This window comes from Eleutherodactylus coqui, chromosome 13 (genome assembly GCF_035609145.1).
Source record: "Eleutherodactylus coqui strain aEleCoq1 chromosome 13, aEleCoq1.hap1, whole genome shotgun sequence".
Lineage (NCBI taxonomy): Eukaryota > Metazoa > Chordata > Amphibia > Anura > Eleutherodactylidae > Eleutherodactylus > Eleutherodactylus coqui.
The window spans coordinates 55,089,627-55,113,137 of record NC_089849.1 but is presented as its reverse complement, the minus strand read 5'-3'; the positions used below and the strand labels follow the sequence as shown (position 1 = coordinate 55,113,137).

The following is a 23,511-nucleotide window of genomic DNA, read 5'->3' as shown; positions in this document are numbered from 1 at the left end:
CACATCAATCCTTCTTAGAAAAGCATTTCTGGGTGTATTCAAGTGAACCTCCGCTTTTGCCCTCTAACCAACAACTGCATAAATGTACAAACTGCACTTGTGAAGTTACATATGATACGATATTCTTGACCATATGTTTCCTAATGGTGTTCTGTATAGGCAACATACAAATTCCACGCACTTCCATATGATGCCCATATGAGTTCCTTGCACTTCCATAGGTTTTTTATGGTATGCTGTTCGCGTACTGTCTAAATTCCAAAGCATTTCCTCCTATAAAACCAGTCCTCCTTGCCATGAGTCTACAGTAAAGAAGTGGTAACCGTTTTTACCCTGCTCCTTATACAGGGGTGTAAATTTCAGTCTTCATTAACTTCTACAAGGAAAGAAAAATCAGCATTCATATAGCATCAGACAGAGCATGGCACTTTTTTTTCTTATGACAGCAAATAGGGTACATACAGGAACTCTTCTATATAGGATATATAGTGTCACAAGGAGGTAGAGAATAAGGTACAGATGTAGCAAAGTTTAACCCAACTCTTTAAGACATTAAGATGACTTTCTGTGCAACAGTTTATTTGCTGTCACGTCTGTCCAAAAATGCTGACAAAATTAGGGTGATACTATAGCAGTCTGGACAGGTGTAATTATAGGAGACTAATGATAGTTGGCTGCAGAATCAGACAAAACACAGGGGTACAGATCTGAATGATACACTATGAACCTCCCCAATTGGATCCACCTTAAGGCGAAGCACTTGTCCCAAAAAGACCGATACCACTGCTTGTATGAGGCAAGGTCCAAAGTAAGAAAGGAATTGGGGAACTGGATTGCGGACTATGGAAGACTGAACATTGAACACTGACAACAGACTAGAGATGAGCGAACGTGCTCGGCCCCGCCCCTTTTTCGCCCGAATACCGCGATTTTCGAGTACTTCACTACTCGGGTGAAAAGTACTCAGGTGCGCCAGGGCGGGGAGAGGTGTGGCGGCGTGGGGGGTAGCAGCGGGGAACAGGGGGGAGCCCTCTCTCTCTCCCTCTCCCCCCCCCCCACTCCCCGCTGCAACCCCCCGCGCCGCCACGGCGACCCCCGAATTTTTTCGCCCGAGTACGGAAGTACTCGAAAATCGCGGTATTCGGGCGAAAAAGGGGCGTGGCCGAGCACGTTCGCTCATCTCTACAATAGACAGATAAACTGATTGTACAAATAAGAGTTGTTGATCCAGAGATTAGTCGAATTTCCAGATTGGAGTTAAGGCCCTTTAAGACACAACAATTTTCGTGCAAAAATCACTCAAATCCATCTTTTGAGCAAATCGTTGTGTCTAACTGCACTGACATCGCGTAGTTTTCGTTAAGCCGTCGCTGATCTTTCAGCATGCTGAAAAATCAGCGATCAGTTATCAGGAATTCACAGCGGGATACAGCTGATACTATTGTTTCAGCTGTATCCCGCTCCTGATGACAGGCGGGGTATGAAGAACAGAGCAGTCCAGCTGTGTTTTGCATACCTCACTGGGAGCGCTCAGCTATATAACAGCCGGGCGCTCCGAGCAGAGAACAGCTGGATGCAGAATACAAGCGGGAACACCCTGCTTGTCTTTTGCATCCTCCGCTCCGAGCACAAGGCGATCACTCAACATTTGAGCGATCACCTAGCGCTGTAAGGTGAACACAACGATTATCGCTCGACAATTGCTCAAAAGATTTTTTTAACGATAATCGCTGTGTCTAAACGAGCTTTTAAACAACTCTCATAAGGGTATTAATCAGCTGGCTAGGCTGTCAATCACCAGCCAATCCTTCATCTGAGCAATAGCAGGAAAAAGTTTAACCCCTGATGACCAGGACCGAGTACGCCGGTAGGCACACCACAGGATCCGGAGTTGAAGTAGTGACGTCATCCTGTACTTGATCCTAAGACGTGGAAGAAACCAAAACCAGCAATGCTGTAACATTTGCCCTTTCCATTGCTTTACAAGAAGTTAGCTTTTCCGTGGCTTGAGATAAATTGCAGAAAGTTATCGCAGTCAAGTTACACTGCTATATCTGTAACATTACCCCTGTATTACAGCTCTTTACCCAAAGAAACCAGTGCATTATGTGCATACTGCATTGTTTTAGAAACATGGCACATCTGTTTCCATTCTTCATTTTTGTCTACAAACAGAATTGTAGCAGGTTTGACTTTTGTGAAATATTTCCTCCCTCCCACCCCATGCAACCTGTCACACAAAGTGAAAAACAAGCAAGCAAAACTGTAAATATCTACAACATCCTCCCCTCATTATACAGGCTTCTTACTTCTGATGGTTAATACTATGCCCAATGTATGACTATTGTGCAACGATTTTAAATGTGCCGCAACGACTTCAACGTCTCGACCATCATGATGAAGAATCTGTTTTAAAAACATCACCTTTAATACAATGGGTCCCAATGTACCGAGCACTTAGCAATTATTCTCCTGTGTGAATGTATGCATTCATTTGTATTCCTGCATTAAGCACACAGGCGCTCACATGCCCAAAGACACACAAATGAACCCAAGTCTAACAGGCATACAAATAGTGTTATTTTGTCTTGATTAATCATGCACAGACAGCTCACACAAGCAGATCCACCTCTCTCCCCCTCCTTTCTCATCTGAAGCTCAACATTATACAGCTCCAGCTATTTAATAAGGCATCAACTGGACTTGATCATGACTGGAGCAAGGAGCAGGGATGCGAGGGATGAAAGGAGAAGAAAATGACATCCAGTGTTACTTAGCATTCACTAATGTAGCTGTAAGAGTAATTGCTTAAACCGTCTACCGTAAATGATATTAGAGCTGCAAATACAGCCTAGATTACTAGTGGCCTGAAATACCTTGGATGCCCTGCCACCCCCACTTCACTACAATGGTTTGATCCAGTGGGTAGTATGCAGCCTCTAGTCCCTTGATGCTGTTACTTTGTATCCAGCCTGGTACAGCAGCTGATACATTGTATCTGAGCATCTGCCCTTTTCCACACTTACTCCTACCTCTTCTCCTACCCTCCTTCTATTAACTCTTCTTCTTGTGACCTTTTTACCTCTGACATTTTCTTGCTCGGTGAGTACTTTTTTGCTTTTTTTTACATTCTTTATTTTTCTTTTTTTGTTTTTTGTTTTTTTTTTCCTTCTTAAAAAAAAGGGACTAAATCACTAAATCATCCACCAGTTTTGCTGTGTACTGTATTCTAATGAATGTCGCAACTTTTAGGCTCTGACGTTTTTGTTTATTCCTTCTAGGAAAGCAAAAGGGATATTTTTCCTTTAAAAAGCTCAAATCATTTTGGACTCATTGCTTGTTTTATTTGAATGATATAGGAAAATGGTTAAAATCTTTTCTTTTTTTTTTCTTTATTGCAACCTTGTTTTCTTTTCTTTGCTTTATTTTTTTCTTTTTTTTTTCAATATTTTTAATCTTGTTTGAAAGAAAATGAATTGCAATTGTTTTTTTTTTTCTGGACAATTATAAGTAAATGTATTTGTGTGGATACCTCTGGCTTATCAATGTGACAATTATTTTTCTTTTTTACTTTGTGACACCAAGATATTTTATATCTGATACCAATAGAACATTGACAATGCTTAATGGACACCTCTGGTGACATACAGGCCTGTATTGCATTGCTCGACACCCAATTGATGGCCTTTTTTTCCAGGTGCTAAGGGTTAACTTTGATACATTATGGAACAAATGTTAATAATTGCATTATAAGTTGTTAAACCGTTGGAGTGAATTGCAATAAATGATACATGAAAGAGATAGCACTTTTGTATGGATTTTTGCAAACATTAGAGATATCAAAGGGCAGGATGAATATTTAAGTCTTTGGTGTTGCTGTATTTGTGGCTGGATTTTTACACTTTGTAGGGTTTTATCCAGAAATATCTCAAACTAACAGCATTGCCTAGTGGGGTAGAGGGAATACCGAGAAGAATTCTTCCAGTACAGCATTTGATACAGTCATAATATCTATAGAGATGCCTCTTATTAAATTATCTCTATGCCCTACCTTGTTAGTAATAGGATAAAAGCATCTATAGATTTGTATTATCTCTCACCTGAATGGAACATCGCAGTCCAAAATGCAAATGCATGTCTATTGGACTTCATTTAAAGGGTGGCTTAGATCGGAATATTCGTGTTTTATTTGACTATTGCTACAAGCATTTAAGTGCTGAATGTATTGTTGTATCAGTGACAGGGTCTCTAGTTGTCAGATCCTGCTACGTCCATCCTAGTGAGGAGGTAATTGCATTTATGTTGCTCTTTTTTCTTCTGCCTGAGCACAAATTAAGAATGTGGGTGTGATGAGGGAGAGAAGGGAAGACGGCAGGAATGAACAAGAAGAATTGAAAAGTTCACCTTGGCATTGTGTATCTGGACACCCATAGCAATGCATAGTGTTGTATATGTCAGTATGTCAGTCATCCGTATGAAGAACAGCTACAGGGAAATAAACTTTTTGCTGCAGCAAATAAGGCAGGACAATTATATTACATTTAAAATAATGCACATTAAATGTCTACCGTGTATTCTACTACTCAACATATCTGAAAGTTCAATATATTCTGGATGCAGGGTGGGCCTAACAGTTGTGCAATTGTGTCATCGCTACTAGCCTGGGTATCTGAAGCATGCAGCTTTGATCCAGGACTTGGTGTCTGCACCTTTGAAAGGGACAGAACGCATCGACCTTCCTTAATTAATTAATCTGGAAGTGCCAGCTCCCTGGCAGTGTTATTTGGGCATTTTTTCCTTACATTATTTGGGTACTATTTGGGAGAGAGTGTCATTGGATGGTATCGCACAGCGCACTATGCAACCTAAGGGTGCATACACATGGATGAGAGTGAGTCATGCCCTACACTCTTGGGTATGACACGCATCACACAGCACACTCCATCCGTGTTCTGTGCGATGTGTGGAAGACTTGCATCAAAAAAGAACATGCGATTTTTCCATCTCGCAGCATTGAAAAGAAAGGGCTCTTTTTTAATGTGAGTTTTGTGCATCTAACAATGTCTTGGAGGGGTTTTACCAGAAATACATAAGGATAGGGCTTAACTTGCTGATTGTTGGGAGTCTCGCCACTGAGCTCTCCACCAATCCCGAGAACAGAACTCATGTTTTTCCAGTCCTCCTCAGTGAGGGCTTACTGCACCCCCTACAGTAAGGAGGAGAATGAATGGACGGATGGTCAGGCAAGCATGCTTCGGCTCCATTTACTTTCAATTGGACTGCAGAGATAGCTGAGCGGCAAGTGTTCGGGTATTTCGGTCAGCCCTATTGAAATGAATGGAGCGTTGACAGCGCATACTCAGCCAGCACTCCATTTACTGTGACATCACTGAGAGGAAAGGGAAGCTTTCCCACAGAGAAGTGAAGAGGGGAAATTGGACGCCCATCATCAGAATCATTGGGGGTCTCAATCATGAGACCCCCAACAATCAGCAAGTTATTCTCTAGGCTTTGGATACAGGATAACTTGTAATTCCAGTACAACCCCTTTAATATTTATTTTAATAATGGATTAATATTACATGGGTCATGCAGACACCCCAGCTGCAGCCAAAAGTGTATGGTAGCAGGTGGCCACTTACGTGCACCACCGCTTCATTGACTTTAATCAGACCACCAATAGATAGCTGAGTCAGACGCGGCTTGGTTGTCTGCATGACAGGTAAAACTGTTCATGAAACAACCCCTTTAATATTTCATCTGCTAGCAGTTGACCATAACTATATGTAATAATTTGTAGGGGGGAAACATTTTGGGGCTGTGAAAATTCATAAGGATGTTATACAAGCAAGTGTGGAGGACCGGAGAGACAGTGGAGGTTGCTGTGAGTGCGCGTTCCTCCCACCCAGGCCTAGGTTCTTTGGTCAGTTTCCGGATGAAGGTCAGAGTGAGTTGAGCAGTCAGTTAGTGAGGATGCAGACCAGGATTCTGCCGGTATGGCCTGGCCCCTACGGGACACCAGTGCCATCCGAACTATGGACAGTTGTGTTTACGCTTCTGGTGAGATCTTCTGAATGGTGCTCACATACTGCCTCTCTCCTCCTCCCTTACACGGCCGGTAGCCGGTTCCAGAATACCTCCATTCTCACATCTTGCTGAAAAGGAAAGAACTTCAGCTAGGATATATTTTGACAGCCCTCTGAAGGTAACAGGGGGACTTAGTACAGTCTGTGGGTACCATAGCGGATATGGCCAGTAAGGCCTTCAATGGAGACGAAAGTGGGACTTTATACACATGGTCAGAGATGGTCTAAAGACTATTCTAGGACTCAGTGGGAGCGCTTTTATTTATGATTAACCACCTGTTGTGGACCCACTTATTATTGTACCATTATTAAAAGTTCTAATCATCTGAGAAGACATGAGTCTCCATACATGGCACAACCTACAACTCCAATGACATCGGCCCCATTGTTGGCAAGGGACATAAGCCAACCACCATTTCAGCCACTCCTTTCAGGTTCATAGAAGAACCTGATAAAGGTTCCATGTCTAAGTCCTCTGCACACACATAGGCCTCATGCTGCACTGATTTGACTACATACAGTACTGCGCAAAAGTTTTAGGCAGGTGCGGATAAAATGCTGCAAAGTAAGAATGCTTTCAAAATAGTTTATTTTTGTCAAAGTGAATGGACAAAGGAGAAATCTAATTCAAATCAATATTTGGTGTGACGGCCCTTTCCCTTCAAAGCATCATCATTTCTTCTAGGGACAATTGCACACAATTTTTTAAGGAACTCGGCAAGGAGGTTGTTCCAGAAATCTTGAAGAACTAACCAGAGATGTTCTGTGAATATTGGCTTGCTCAAAACCCTCTGTCTCTTCATGTAATTCAGGACAGACCAAATGATGATGAGATCAGGGCTCTGTGAGGCTATAGCATCACTTCCAGGACTCCTTGTTCTTCTTTATGCTGAACATAGTTGGTAATGACATTGGCTGTATGTTTAGGGTTGTTGTCCTTCAGGATAAATTTGGAGCCAATGAGACGCCTTCTATTTTTGAAAAAAATATTTTTTTTGCATCACTTTTTGCACACCTGTCTAAAACTTTTGCACAATACATGTATATTAACTACTAAAGGAGCATGGACTGTAGCATGCAATAATGTTATCATGATCTCCATCCTCCGTGTTCTTCTTGTATCCCAGAATCTCATGGATAGTAATCGCTGGGAATTTTATGACTTGGAAGGGTCAGCTGAAAATTGAGTAATTAGTCACATAATCTGGGCCCTGGCATGTATTGTTTGAGGGACTGTGTAGTTCTGTTTTCTTCACAATAAAACCTGCTCCTACTGGGTAATAGGGACTGATATTACATCTGCTACCTATTGTACAAGGTGTTAGCAGGTAACCTATGCCAGTAGATTACTTACTTCTTACAACTCATATATGTGTATAATACATTATTAGATTTGTCAAATAGACACATTCTGAACACTCTATATGAAACGGAGAGAAAGCCAAAAATGATTCTATAGAGGACTTGGTAAAGGGAACATATTAATCATATTTTGCAAAGGGCAAATATGCTAAGAGTATTTTAGAATATGACAAAATACAATGGTCATCTAGGAATGAGATAGATAGATAGAGAGAGAGATAGATAGATAGATAGATAGATAGATAGATAGATAGATAGATAGATAGATAGATATGAGAGAGATAGAGAGATAGATAGATAGATATGAGATAGATAGATATGAGAGAGATAGAGAGATAGATAGATACCAAAAGTATCTGTGGGGTACTTGTGTGTGTATATGTATGTATATGTATGTATATGTATGTGTATATATATATATATATATATATATATATATATATATATATATATATATATATATATATATATATATATAATGGTGATTGCATATAATTTCCACGTAGTTGTTGCCCTGGTTTCAAACCCATGGCCAGGTTCCACCACCATTATAGACAGGGATTCTTTACTGTAAGAGCAACAAGACTATAGAACCCTTTGCCACAGGATGTTGTGATGATTCATTTGCTGGAGTTCAATGGCCTTCAGATGTCTTTATAAAAGACATGATATGACCTGCGTAGTACGTAAGACTGAAAAAAGACGCATGTCCATGCAGTTCAACCTATTATCCTGCAGAGTTGATCCAGAGGAAGGCAAAAAAATCCTATAAGCTAGAAGCCAATTTTCCTCATTTAAGGGAAAAAATTCCTCCCCGACTCCAATCTGGCAATCAGAATAATCCCTGGTTCTACAACCCCTCTGAAGTAATCAGTGACAATATAACATGTAATATTATTGCACTCAAAAAAGGCGTCCAGGCCCCTGTTGTACTCTTAAAAAAAAATTAAATCTTGTTATTTGTATAGCGCCAACTTATTCTGCAGTGCTTTCAGCTCATTTATTGATTATCCCCCACCAAGCTGGGTACTTATTTTACCGACCTCAGAAGGATGGAAGGCTTAGTCAACCTTGAGCTGGCTACCTAAACCATGCAGGGATTGAACTCACAACCTTCAGGTCATGAGCAAGAGCTTAGGACTGCATTTCTATTGCCTTAAGGCTCTGCCTTTGTTTTAGTGACTTTGCTATCACCACGTCCTTGCGAACAGAGTTCCATAGACTCACTGCTCTTACAGTAAAGAACCCCCTTCTGTCTCGGTGTAGAAACCTTGTTTCCTCTAGATGTATAGGTCACCCCCCTGTTTCAGTAAGGGCTTAGTCAGACGGGCGTTTTTTGCCGCGATTTGCGCATGCGCATGCGTCCGGCGATTTTTTTAAAACCATTGCTTCGCAATGGTATCGGACACATGAGCGCTTTTTATGTGCTCGTCCGAAAAATTATAGAACAAAAAATCGCAGATCGCACCTATCTGCGATCTGCGATTCCTGTTCGCTTCTGTATATGCGCTCAATGGGGCCGGCGGCAGCAGCGCCGACCCCATTGAGAACATATAGAAGACAAATCATTCTTCTCTGCCACAGCTGTAACAGCTGTGGCAGAGAAGAACGATGTTTGCCCATTGAATTCAATGGAGCGGCAATACAGCCGCTCCATTGAAAGCAATGGGCTGCCGGCGTGCGTGGGGTTAATTGTCGGGAAGGGGTTAAATATATAAACCCTTCCCTGCAATTCATGCTAAAATGTGTTAAAATAAAAAAAAATTGTATACTCACCTTTCCACTGCAGCCGGAGTCCAGCCGCGGCCGCTGTCAGTTCTCCTGAACTGCTTCTCGGCACTATTCAGCCGGCGGGGCTTTAAAATCCCCGCCTGCTGAATGATCTGCTCTGATTGGTCACAGCCTGACCAATCAGAGGCCGGTTTCACTCACACACCCATTCATGAATTCATGAATGGGTGAGTGACTGCTGCCTCTCAGCGCTGAGCCAATCAGGGGCAGGTCTGACTCACATCCATTCATGAATTCATGAATGGGTGTGAGTGAGGCATGCCTCTGATTGGCTCAGCGCTGAGCCAATCAGGGGGCAGGTCTGACTCACACCCCCTTCACACCCACTGCAGGACGGCTGCCCGGAGCTGCAGGCAGAAGGTGAGAATGCAATTTTTTTTTATTTTAACACATTTTAGGATGAATTGCAGGTAAGGGCTTATATATTTAAGCCCTTACCGACAATTCATCCCGGGCTCGCCCGCAGCGCATTGCTTTCAATGGAGACGGCTGTATTGCCGTCTCCATTGAATGCAACGCGCTGGACAGCTCCGGCCCGTTTCTAATGAAACGCGGCTAGGAGCAGATTTTCGGGCGATTTGCGGGCGACTTGCGCGCACCGGTCACGCGATTTGCGGATGCGCATCCGTCATGCGATCCGCAAATCGCGGCAAAAAACGCCCGTCTGACTAAGGCCTCACTGTTTTTTGTGCTAAATTGCTGTAGATTGGCTGTTGATCGAGGGATTTATTCCGTATGTTGAGCCCGAAAGGAGTTTTTGCCCTCATTTGAAGAAATTGGCAAATGCCTCTTAACGTAAGGGCTTTTGCTTTCCTGTGAATCAATGCTGTTGATTACAGGTTGGACTTGATAGACCTCTAGCAACATGTAACTATGAATGGCACAGCATTATAGGACAACAGGACTTTCGACTTAGCAATCATGCCACATTATAAATGACGTAACTTTTTTGCTCTATGACTTTTATCAACTGCTATAGATCTGAAATAACCTGAAGGACTCTCCATATGACCATTGGGGACACACATCAATCGGATGTTATAGGGCTTTTATAGCAAGATAGCTATGCTGCCAATTATATGTTCCCTCTTGAACGATTTATCCTTATTTGTGGCTTAAAGGCTATGCAAACCTTTGTGCATGAAAAATCAATACACACATACCTTACCTTACTTCGCTGCAGAAAAAAAGTGATGCATTTATGTGTTATTTGCATTGAGTTTTCTTTCTGATGCATTAAGAAAGCATCATACTTGATTTACAAACTCTCCTACATTCATGTACTTGCACAACTGTCAGCTTCTCTTCTCCTCTCCTCTTTCAGAGACTATGTAGCATTACAACACCCACTCAATACTACACAGCTATTTCTCCATCTATCTAATCCTTTATTTGAGTAGCTGCTGGCCATGTTTCCCCTCGCTACTGATATGAGCAGAAAAATTACCAGGAGGGATTTACAGCCCTCTGTAATAAAAGCTTTCCCTGTTCTCTGTCCTCCTGATCTCCTCCACCATCCCGGCACTGTCATACAGCCCTCTGTAATAGTAGCGTTCTCTGTTATCTGTCGTCCTGATCTCTTCCACCATCCTGACACTGTCATACAGCTCTCTGTAATAGTAGCTTTCTCTGTTCTCTGTCGTCCGGATCTCCTACATCATCTTTCAGCACTGGAGCATAGAAGGTACCCAAAGTGTCTGCAGGATACAGTGGAAAGTCACATTTTGTATTAGGACATAAAGGTTGCTGGTTTTATTTTCCAAAGAGCCTTTGAAAAATAATAGGTGGAAACTGATGATTAGTTGCTATGAGTTATTACTGCACATTTGTGCAGTTTTGATAGCAACCCCCTGACCCATTGACTGTAGGTTTAGAAGTTGAGGTTTAGAATTATAACCTCTGTGTAATCCCGTCGACAAATACATGTTAAAATGTTTTCCTACAATTAGTACTTAATGAACGCCTTGAAAAGTAAACCAAATACCCACTGGGGACACGCTACTGCGATGTGCTGAGACGACAGCTTGATAGCACTCTACTGCCTACAACAGATGTCTATCTCTGACATGTAAATAATGGACAGGATTGCGGCTGAATGATATTATATGACAGTTTCTTTTGAAGTGGAAGCACATATGCACATTAGAATGGTACGCCGTAGTATATTAGCATTGGATTTCTACTAAATTAAACTTGAAGCATTATATTTACCAGTCCTGGTTATAGTACAGTATAATGAAGAAGAGATGGATGAGTAATCCTCTGCTGGGAATAAAACAGGGTAGAACTGATAAACTTATAGTGAAGTTTATCATCCCTGAGCTGCTTCTATGAATACTCCCAATTTGTGAGAGTTAGAATACTTGTCTGACAAAACCAGCAAAGTTATTTTTTAATAACCGGTTCAAACAATTGCTAGTATACAAAGATGTAATATGAAGCTTTCAGACCCCAAAAAAATCAGTACCAGATGGCGCAGTGGCCATTTTTTAATTTACTGATGTCTTCCTATATTGGTGAGTGGCCACTGGGATCCATTAGGTACCTGGGCCAAGTTGCAAGTGTGACCTCTGCACCCACGAAATGACCTTGTTGTTGCACAATGTTGCAAAGGCCTATTTCCTTCAAAATGGTGAATATGAGGTGGTCCATACATAGAATTGATCACATAGGGCACCTCTATACCTATGAGGATCTATTTAGTTGCAAGCTTGTATACTATGTAATAACATGCGCTAGTGGGCTGCACTCCGGTTGTGCTTGTTTCTGATTTGGTCTAGTTTTTGTTACGACTATTGGTCTATTGGAAGTTGAATGGTTTTGAAGATCTGTGGCCTATGAAGTTCATCAATACATTTTAAGGGCTCAGTCACACGGGCGCTTCGGCACCCGTGTTACTGCAGGTAGCAGACGGCCGTACTTGAAGATGGACGTCTCTCTGCCGCACCGGAGGAAAGGACACGTGATTGGCTTCATTGCCAGTCATGTGTTCTTTTATCAGCGCTGTAGAGAGACGTCCGTCTTCAGGTACGGCCGTCTTCTGACTGTCAGTCACATGGGCGCATCGGCGCCGGTGTATGGGTGCCGATGCACCCGTGTGACTGAGCAGTTAGAAGACCGCCATGCCTGAAGATGGATGTCTCTCTGCAGCGCTGATGAAGGAACACATGACCGGCAATGAAGCCGGTCACATGTTCTTTCCTCCGGCGCTGCAGAGAGACGTCCGTCTTCAGGTACGGCCATCTGCTACCTGCAGTAACACGGGCACCGAAGCGCCCGTGTGACTGAGGCCTAAAGGATTATCCAACACTAAATATTGACTACCCATCTTTAGGATTGACCATCAATATCAGGAAAGGATCCAATTCCTGGCACTTTTGCAGATCAGATGATTGAAGGGTCCACGTTGCTGTGGCCTCTTCTCTGGCCTATGATGTCACGTTCCACTAAGTGCATGGCCTATGGGCAGCTCAGTTCTATTCAAGTGCAATACCAGGCAACCCACTATGAAATCAACAGAAATCAACAGCCTGGCATACAGTAAAGAGGCTGCAGCACCCTTCAAATAGATGACAGGCCAGTCTGCTGGGAGTGCAACCCCCACCAATCTAATCTCCTTAAGTATTGTGCATCCCCATTGACTTCTATGGGTTTGGTGCACAAATGTGCAGGAAAATAGAGTATTTGCCTCTTTTTTTCGCGGTTGAAATGTGCACGCAAAATATGTGCATGTGAATAAGCCCATTGAAATGAATAGGTTCTGTTCACTGTGTATTACAAGTGTGCGCAAATATGGCCGGAGCACAAATTACACTATCGCTCAGCAACATGTCAGTAAATATGTTGTTTGGACTTCGGAGATACTTGGCAGGCTATATAGTTTATTGTTGTCATGGTATAATCTTGAACATCACATGTCTGTCACAATAATAGCAGAAGATTGAATTATGCTGACAAACTAGCAATATGTCCATTTATACGGTCTGGAAATCGGATTTTTTTACATGGAAGAAAATGTGCTTTTGGTTCAGTTTCTGCTAAATTTCTAACTAGAACCATCAAGGCCATTTTACTTGTAGCAAGTATCGTGCGAATAACCGTTAGATCAAATGGGGTGCGCGATAATTGTTAGGTGTAAATGCGTGCAGGAAACGAACAAACAGCGACAAATCGTTAGATTATCACTAGAGATGAGTGAACGTACTCGTTAAGGGCGATTTCGCAACAAGCATCACTATTTTCGAGTACCTGACTACTCGGGTGAAAAGATTCGGGGGGCGCCGGGGGTGAGCGGGGGGTTGCAAAGGGGAGTGGGGGGGGGGAGAGAGAGCTCCCCCCTGTTCCCCACTGCTACCCCCCGCTCCACCACACCGCCCCCCGGCACCCCCCGAATCTTTTAATCCGAGTAGTCAGGTACTCAAAAATAGCGATGCTCGATTGCGAAATCGCCCTTAACGAGTACGTTCACTCATCTCTAATTATCACTGATTGGATCTTTTATGCAAACCTGAAAATCATTGTTAATTTGCCGCGGCATCGTTTGATATAAACAGGCGTCGTATGATTTGCCGAATAGAAACCAGTGGCAGGAGGGCCGACTAGAGACGTGGTTATGATCCAATGAGCGATCAAAACTACCCAATTATGCAGGTTAGCATACGATATAGAATCACTGCCTCACCGCTGATTGCATGCTCCTTCCGATTTATCTTGTGGTCTTAAAGGGCCTTATGATTGGCTTCATCCTGATCAATCTCCTCTGGCAAGGGCCAAGTATCGATATCACAATTGTCTATGTTAGATTGGGTGACAAAAGGGATTATTGGGATGTTCAAATCAGGAGGAAGGCAACTGCATTACTAAATAAGACACTTAGAGTGAGTGTCCTTCTTTTTACACTTTGACAGTTTTAGGTCATTCTGTGCTGATTCACTTCGGAAAATATATATTTTTAAAGAGATAGAAGCTCCAAACTACCTGCATAGAGAATGAAATCAAAATTCCCGCTTCCAGCAGGCACCATTAGGGGAGAGATGATGGCATATTTCACTATTGAGTTCTGTGCATATACAGTAAGCTTATAGTATTGCAAAAAGTATTTAATGTTATGTCTATGTAAGGGATTTAGAGCTGAGTCTTGAAAAAAAAATGGATTTGGGAGCACTATCAATCACTATAAATATTCAGTAGACATCTCATTATCACTGCAGGCAGGATTACAATGAAAGGTAACACCTATAATATAGATAACACAGAATACACCATTCACAATAGGTGATGGTCACAGCTCACCTCCTCCACCTTCCTGCACAATAACCTCTGCACAGGCCACACAACACCACTCCTGAGGATAGACCATCGATTTTTAGATGCTGGATAATCCCTTTTCAATAGGCTTTGCAACATGACTAGAGATGTGAGTCAAATGAGAGTACCTGAATACATACAGCTATTTGGGGGTTCTTGCCCCCTCATCAGTGCACAGTAGAATTCTGGTTGGCTAGGGGAGAGGCCATTCGGATGAGCCCCGTTGCAAGGCCTAGTTAAAGGTCAGATAACACGTACAGATAGTTGGCCATTCCTAATTAAATTGTGCGGTTTGGTTGAGTTTTTTCTTATGCTTATGGGGGCTTTAACACTTATGGGCATCATCTTGGGCTGCAGATTTTCCGGGAATGTCTTATTTTGCTTACTCTTTTGACTGCAAATAACAAACTCCGAACAGATCAAAAACTGTCTAATTTTACATAGAATGGTCTCCGCTTAAAAGGTTCTCAATCATCTGATTCACTGCATTCATTCTGCGTGTCCCTGGTTTTGTTCTGCCGTCAGTCCCATCTTTCTGAAACCAAGTGTGTCAGAGGCACCCGGCTTATTATATATGACAGTGATTAGATACTTAGTGCTTGGAAGAAGTATCTGCAAGGACTGGGTCACTTGGGTCTGAAAGTCTGCGTGACCTTGAGCTTGTTTGCTGATCCTCGACGTAATGACTGTTCTTAACCCTTGATTCTATATAAATGCCAAATAAACCATGAAATCCTGAAGTACAAGGATTCTTAGCCTATACAGTTCTGTCCAATTTATCATTTATACCTTCACAATACCGCTTAAAGTCAAGTAGAAATCCTTTAGTCTTCTACAAATGTACACTATGTTACTTTGACAGTCACGGATATAGCAAATTACCATGGGGCCTACTTTTCTTAACATGTCCGATTTTCCAGAAGGTTTAATAATCCGGCACCTGTCGGGTCCAATGGATGTTATCGAAAGGAAGGAGTTTATTTAGTACTATCATAAATTCATGGGGACCACAGACCAATTTGCAGTTAGTTGGCAGTCGTATTGCATAGTTGACATAAGGAATAAAATGTGACATTTAAACTACTTGAAAGGCTTAGACTCTTTGTCTCGGTGGTAGAAGCCTAAATATACAATGAACAAGGTCTGCAAGACAGATTCTGCCCATACAATACAGGGTCAGAGTGATTCTACAGACAGCCGCTCTTTACAAATTTGGCAAAGTTTAACTTGACTGCGATCACTTTCTGCAGAAGTATCTGCGTTATCGCAGAACGCCAGTGGCTACTGCTCATGCGCGACGGAGTGCCGTCTAGCACATCCGCAGCACCAATGACTCCGTAGAGAAGACTCCGGACAGGTACGCAGGGGTTAGCAACCAGGCACTGGGGCGAACTCCACTGTAGGAACCCCGCATGCGGGATCCAACCCGCCTGTGCAGATGGCCTTAAGGGTTTTGTCCTATTGCAAGCTCTTCATGGCCTATCCTTAAGATAGGCCATCACTAATAGATTGGTGGGAGTCTGATGGTTAGGATCAGCTGTTCTCTGGGCTAGTGTGCTCATTCGCTGGGCTGATTACTGCAGGAAGCAGGCAGCATTGTTTCTACTGTAATTCACTTCAATGGGAAGTTTGCCTGTTAGACCAAGCCTCAGCACTACACTGGGAATGGAGCTGTCTACTTCCTGCACAAATTAGCTTAGTGCACAAGCATGCTATCCTGGCAAACAGCTGATTGGTGGTGATCCAGGACATCCGACCCCTGACAAACTACTATTGATGGCCTATCCTGGGCATAGGCCATCAATTGTTTTTAACTTCACAACCCATTTAAGCCATTGAAAAGCAGCTGTCATATCTTAAAGCAACCCTCTAGTTTCGGGACAACGTTTTGCCATCTTAAACGGCTGAAAATAGGATCCTAAACCAGTGGATTGGAGGGACATTGGCAGAAAGAACAGCAGGTAGTAAACCTCATCCTCCAGTCCTGGAACAGAAATTTGTCTTGAATCTGGAGGGTTGCTTTAACACAGTAAAAGCCATTGAAAATATTTTGCAAGGGCAAATAAACAGTTGGACAGAGTCAAGTTAAACTTTGCTACATCTGTAGCCCACAGATACAATGCATATGCTCTAAATGCCACACAGTGACCATCACGTTTCACATGGAAGTGGTGATGTTAATGGGGTTGTCCAGAGCTTAGAAAATAGTCTGCTTTTCTCTAAACACAAAACAAAAGTTCTCTAAATTTAACCCTTTCCAATCCAATTAGTATCCTGGTTTTCCTAGGGGGCTTACTCTCTTTCTGCCGTTATACAACGGTGCTATATGCTGGCTAAAGCCAGTACTGCATGAGGTGACACGTTGGATAGGCTCCGACAGCAGAGAGGCTGGCAATATACAGTAAGAGAACCCCGACGGACGTCTTCCAACATCGGAGCTGTACAGCCTTAAATCATGATGTCTTCAGACATCAGACTGGAGTGGAAAGGCAAAATATTAAACAACTGAAACCTTCCAAATACTAAAAAAAGTGTTTGCAGCAAAAAGGTGACCAGACATTCACTGGCCATTTGCCATTATTATCTACAGTTGCAAGAAAAAGTAAGTGAACCCTTTGGAGTCACCTGGATTTTTACATTGGTTACTAATAAAATGTGGTCTGATTGTTCTCTGAGGCTGCTTTCACATGGATGAGAAAATCACACAAGACGCACAAATCTCGCACAAATACACATGAGCGATGTTTTCCTGCATCGCACTGCGGTGCGGCGGCGTGATGCAGGAAACAAATCATGGCATGTCCTATCTTCCTGCATGTTCTCGCATCACAGCGCCCATTGACTTCAATGGGGCCGGCGGCAGCATCGTGCCATGTTCTAGGTGCACGCGATGCGATGTGAGGCCTGCCATTGTTTTCAATGGGAGAAACTCTGTGATCCTACACTTTTTCTTGCAACTGTATGTGAAATAAGGGAACACCCATGTGAGCACATTCTGCTGTCTCAATGTGGCCTGTTCACTCGCTAAAATGTTAGGAGGGGGTAGAACTCATGAAAATAAGGATAGAAGGTCTGCAGTGAGAGCACTAAAGGGCAGAATGCAGCCACAGGGCTGTCAGTTGTCTATCACTGTCATAAATCTACCCGCTTGGATAATTGCACTTTTCTATGTAACCTTCTACTGCAGCTCTAGAACTCCCAGGCTTAGCTTGGATATGAAATGTTTGCCGGTAAGGGTAGATTCACACACAGCAGATTTGTTACAGAAATTTCTATAACTACCCTTCATGGCCACCAAAAAAACTCTTCAAAGAACTTTACATTGTGTCACCAGGAGTTTTAAGTGACCCATCAATGAGGCAGTGGCAGCCATACATATAAACACACATTGGAGACAGCATAAGACGACTTTTATAACACTGCAGGTCAGATACAGCGGCCCAGCTATAGTATGCCTCTTAACAATGCAGTTCTACAGTGATTACAGTGCAGTTGCCCCCAGTGATCACAGGTGATGTCTCATCTGATTGGTATTGTTCATTTTCCCTTTTCTTCTCTATCCGGGCCCAGACCGCCAGGAAGACTGCTTGAAAAAATAATTTGTCTTTTCATAATTTCTTCATCCCGACGCTACCCCAGTGCCTTTCTGTGTCTCCTTATAGTAGTAGTGCCCGCTCTTGTACCCTATACTGTACTAGTGTCCATTGTTGAGCCTTGTAAAGCAATAGTGCCTCGAAACAGTAATATTGGTCTCATGGTGCCCACCACAAGAAATAATTCCCCTTTCTAGTCCTCTTCAAAGGCATATTTGCTCCCTTTCTGTGCCCGCCTTTTACTTCTTTTGGCCCCTCATGCTATTTGTGCCCCCCCCCCCTGCCCCCTCATTTTCCTTATGGCCTCCTTTCTATGCCTCCCTTATGATCAGTGTGGCACCCTGTAGTCTCACACCCTTTCTAAAGTTCTGGCCAGGAAAATAACCTCTCATTCCATCATTCACATGCCATGCTGCAGCCTGTCAACGTGCTTCAGAGAGAATAGTACATTCTGTTCCCTCCTCCCCTCTCCTGTTCTCAGTATAGTGTATATGGTCTGGAGGAGGGAGGAGGAGCTAGTCTGTGCCATACTCAGAGATACTGCTGCAGGGCCGCAGTGTGAGCAATGGAGCAAGATGTTATCTTCTTGGACGGAGCTTAAGGGAAAACTGCGACTGTGGTAATGGAACCTTTGGCCCGCCACCAGGCTGAGGGGCCCTGTTGCAATTGCAACCCCTGAGACCCTTACAGCTGTGCTGCTGTTTGGTGGCAAGCACCTGGATTACTACAAGTCTCATTCAGATGAATAAAACAGTCACAGAAATTTTGGCCACTGGTCTGCCACCTTTAATATTTTCAGCATCAACTATTGAACCAATAGCTCCTGGATCGCCACATATCAAACCACCAAAGAACTGCTCTGATTTGGCTAATTCACATATTGAAGAAGAAATGAAGTTCATAATTTTTAAAGGAGTATTTGCATCTCAGCATATCCAAGGGATATGTCATGAAAGTAAGATAAGTGCGGTCCCACCTCTGGGACCTGCATGTATATCTAGCTGTTGCCCTCATCACCCCCAGACTAGTTGTACAGGGTTTCAACCGGTGAGGCCTTGGCTGGAGCCATAGAAGCTCCAGCTGTCTGAGCAAGAGTGTGACTATTGAAAGTTACACTGTCACTCATGGCTGATGCTGGACAAACTTAACAACAATCCGTCCACTTATTATAAAGCAAAGTCCAGAACCGGTGGAGAAACAGACAAAGATTAACACAATAGCACTAGGGGAGTCCTTGTATTCCAAGGCCGTACTCGGTCGTAAATCTTTGGTACATAACTATTTATAATGCAGTTCAAAGACCCATCCAGCTGTGTGTTCTTTAGCAATTCATTGTATCCAGCAGGGGCGTAAGTAAAGGCTCAGGGGCCCTGATGCAAAAGGTGAGCTGGGGTCCCCCCCTCTATCTGTATCTGTACCCATACCCATACCTAAACCATGCTACATAGAGACATAACTTGAAGCTTCTGGGCCCCCTGGCAAAACCTGTAACAGGGCCCCAACTATAATGCTTTGTTCATAGTACTGGGCTCCCTATATGGAGAAGAGAGGCCTTATGGGCCCCCTAAGACTCCTGGGCCCGGGTGCAACCGCATCCCCTGCATCCCCTATAGTTACGCCCCTGGTATCCAGTGTGGTAACCACAGATAAAGTAAATCACTTAGTAGCTTTTCAGTGAGTCTTTTCTTGAGAGATAGGTACCTTCTACATAAAAGCTCTGCAGCGCACACCCGTTCAGGAATGGGGGAGGATCCAGAAGTAGAATGAGGATGGTACCCGTGGCACTCACCCCATTATCAATGCAGACATACGGCAAATGGCGCTGGTAACCTGTAAGTTGCAGAACTTCAGGTCTGCGTCTCATCTCCTAAGCCTCCTGCCTTGCTCTGATCTCTGGCCAGATACCAACCAGAGATCGAAGTAAGGGTGGGAGAAGTGCATCATCTACAATCTTCTCTCCCCTTCAGGTTCTCCAAACTCTGTTTCTGTTAAAGTGGTACAAACTTATATAAAACAAGCATGTCCCAAGCAATACCTTTTTGGTCAGGATTACAGAAACAGCAGGTTTTGCTACCCAGTTTCTGTAACTCCCATAGAAGTCAGTAAAAGTTATGCAAATAGCATAGCACAGTGAGCCAACCTGTTTCTGTAACTCCGAAGTCATGTAAACAGCACTATTCACTCTGCTACGCTTTTGTGTTAATTACTCTGACTATGGGAGTACAGAGCCGAGTTGGGTCAAGATGAGATCACTTTTTTAACTCTTTGTTCATCTACATTCTTTCACAGCATAACGTAAAACAAAATGCCCTCCGTGAAAGAGGAAGGGCCTATAGGGTGGAACTCAACAGAGAGGATAAGTGGCAGATGTCATGCCATGCCACTCAACTATATGTCCATATAATAAACAGTTTATGTGGACGCACAAGCTACTGGGATGGCACCACAAGGCAGGTAGAATGTGTGTCTGTCGTGGCACAGCTGCGGGGAAAGACAGGAGATCATAATCAGGGTCCATTGGGGGTTCACCGGCTCCCTGGGGGCTGGGCCAAGTCTACATGCAGATGTAAGGTTAGGAATGTGGACAATGTAAATGACACTGCTACAAATTAATCCCTATACATACAGAGAAGCAAAGCTCCTTAACACTGAAACTGCACAAAGCTCACATAATAGAATATACGATTACAGTAGTATGACAGCAATTAAAAAATGTAATATGCTCTTCTGGAGCTATTATCTTAATACCGATTTCATATCAATCCTCTAACGGACATCTTAATAGATACTTTACTTTCAATTAATTTAATAAGCTTTACAATGGGTAATGCTTCTCAATAAGAACCAATTTTCACTTTGCCCCATGAACTGCCCTTTTATCCAATAATCAATCACGTAATGCGCCTTCTTTTGCATTTCAAAGGTTATCACCAAAAGGGAAAATGGATAATAAACAGCGCAGTCCGTGCAGCTAAAAATATAGAAACATTAAAAAATACAAATGCATGATCCATTCCAGTGTATTAATAATAGCACTTAATAACAATAATGTGTGTCTTAAGACTGCTGGTCTTCAAAGCATGAACATCTTCAAGAGATCAATAGGCACTTAGTGGAGTTTCCTATTAAAGGGGTTGTCCGGATACCGGAGAACATCCCTTCAATAGCGCTCACTGTAGGAAAATAACAAAGAAAGCACTACGTACCCTTTTGTAGTCCCGCTGTTGTCCCAGTGTTTCCTGTGACAGCTGATGTCACCGGAAGTCTGCTGACCACAGCAGTCAATCGGAGGCTGCATCATCATATTCCTAAACTCCAGGCATCACGATGCTCAGGATGTGAGCATCAATACCCAGAGAACGAGCCATGACAATGTAGCCTCTGATTGGCTGCAGCGTTCACCTAACTTCCGGTGATGTCAACTGTTGCAAGAAACACTGGGACAACAGCGGGACTACAGTGCTGGATGCCAGCGGCTGCGGAGAGGTAAGTAGTGCTTTCTTTGTTATTTTCCTACAGTGTGCACTCTTCAAGGGATGTTCTCTGGTAACTGGACAACCACTTTAAAGACATAGGATAGTAGATAAATGTCTGATTATTGCGAATCCCGGGATAGGCATACCTGAGTGCCGCATGTGTATGGAGCAGCAGTGCACAACATGCTCGACTGTCATTCTATTCACTTCTATGGGATGGAGCAAGATTGCCTAGCACATAGATTTCCACCTGTCTAATAGAACTGAATGGAGCGGTGGTAAAGCATGGGTACCATCACTCCATTTATATACGGCACTCGGGTGTGCCGGTCTCAGGATTCCCAGCAATCAGACATTTATCTCCTATCCTATGGACAGGGAATAAATGTGTTTAATAGGAAAACCCCTCTAATTAACACTCCAGGTAAAACTGATATACTCTGACTGTGATACAGATGTAGTAGTACTAATGCATCTCGCCTTAGCGCTACTGAGATACGGTGGTGCAGCTACGCTACTTGTGTAGCGTGGCTGCCGTTCAAACTGAATAGATACAGAAATAGTGTAGCGGTGCCAGGCTGTCTACACAGGTGCCAACCAGTAGGGTTGGCACTGCTATATCTGTAAGTCTGAGAGGGTGGAGCACAAATCGAAGAACATCAAAGATAAAATTAATGCATCCTGCAAACCTTACACTGGGTATAACACACAAGGGTGTATTTGCCACTAGGCACATCATGGTGCGTGCCTAGTGGAACATGATTTGGGAGTAGGTAGGTCTTTGTATTAACATTCTCAACTTTTTTTATGGTAACTGCTATTGAGGCTTCCCTTTTTCTGCAGCCACCAATCTTCTGGGTGTGTGACTGTGTTGCTGTACAAAGCATTAGTTCTGACAGTTCCTGGGTTTGCACAGTAAGGGGAGCGCAGGTCAGGGTTTAACAATTTTTGGACAAATCATAAAAATAGGGCATTTTTTCCAGTGCCTCTAGAAAAAAAATAGATGTGTTCACGGTTCTTATGAGGATGGTGGAACTTGAGCCGGTTCTCGTGATTGTACTTGTCATCATTTTACAATTCACAGTAAATGCTGGTAATGAGTTCATATCACCCGTCCCGTGATTCAGAAGGCCGGGCAGCCTAATTAGTCCCTGGTGTTATCAATTTCACTGCAAAATTGTGCAACGAAGTGCGTAATATCACAGGGATCGAGTGTGCATTGGTACACCTCCATAAACTCTTATGGTGCCTTTGGCGCGGAAATGCATACAAAAATAGAGCACATCACTTTTTTGGGGGGGAAACGTGTTCGTGTGAAGTCGCCGAAATATACATGTTTCACTTATAATCTTTAGCATTCAGCATGGTTTTCCAGTTTGTCAGTAAAGATGTTGGTTCTCTATGATGTTTTGATACATTGTCTAGAAGAAAGTAAAACTTTAAACTGGCAACCCTGACACAGGAATTCTGGCAGCACTGGGAGGTAACTTTATATGTCACAGCCAATATGTGAGGTGTAATGCTATTGCCCAGTGGTTCCAGCTTCTCTGCACTCTAGACATTGGTAGATCCGCATTTGTACCACATCTCCTGACTCTGCATGCCATGGGTAATGGAAATTACACATTCATAGGCAATTGATTGGCAAGGCGGTGCAAACAGCAATGGCAGTAGAGAGGGTAGTAGCAGTGGCAGTAGAGAGGGCAATGACAGTAGAGAGGGTAGTAATAGTGGCAGTAGAGAGGGCAATGACAGTAGAGAGGGTAGTAGCAGTGGCAGTAGAGAGGGCAATGACAGTAGAGAGGGTAGTAGCAGTGGCAGTAGAGAGGGTAGTAGCAGTGGCAGTAGAGAGGGCAATGGCAGTAGAGAGGGTAGTAGCAGTGGCAGTAGAGAGGG

The 23,511-nt window shown here is 43.2% G+C and overlaps 1 protein-coding gene across 2 annotated transcripts in view; it reads left to right on the top strand.

The window, feature by feature from the left end:
* The first annotated feature begins 2,988 nt into the window (after positions 1-2,988).
* Positions 2,989-23,511, top strand: part of RALY (RALY heterogeneous nuclear ribonucleoprotein) — a 191,990-nt gene continuing 171,467 nt past the window's right edge. For both annotated transcript variants that reach the window (XM_066588145.1, XM_066588144.1), the window contains exon 1: positions 2,989-3,102. The gene's annotated coding sequence lies outside the window, so the exon portion shown is untranslated. The remainder of the gene's footprint in view (positions 3,103-23,511) is intronic.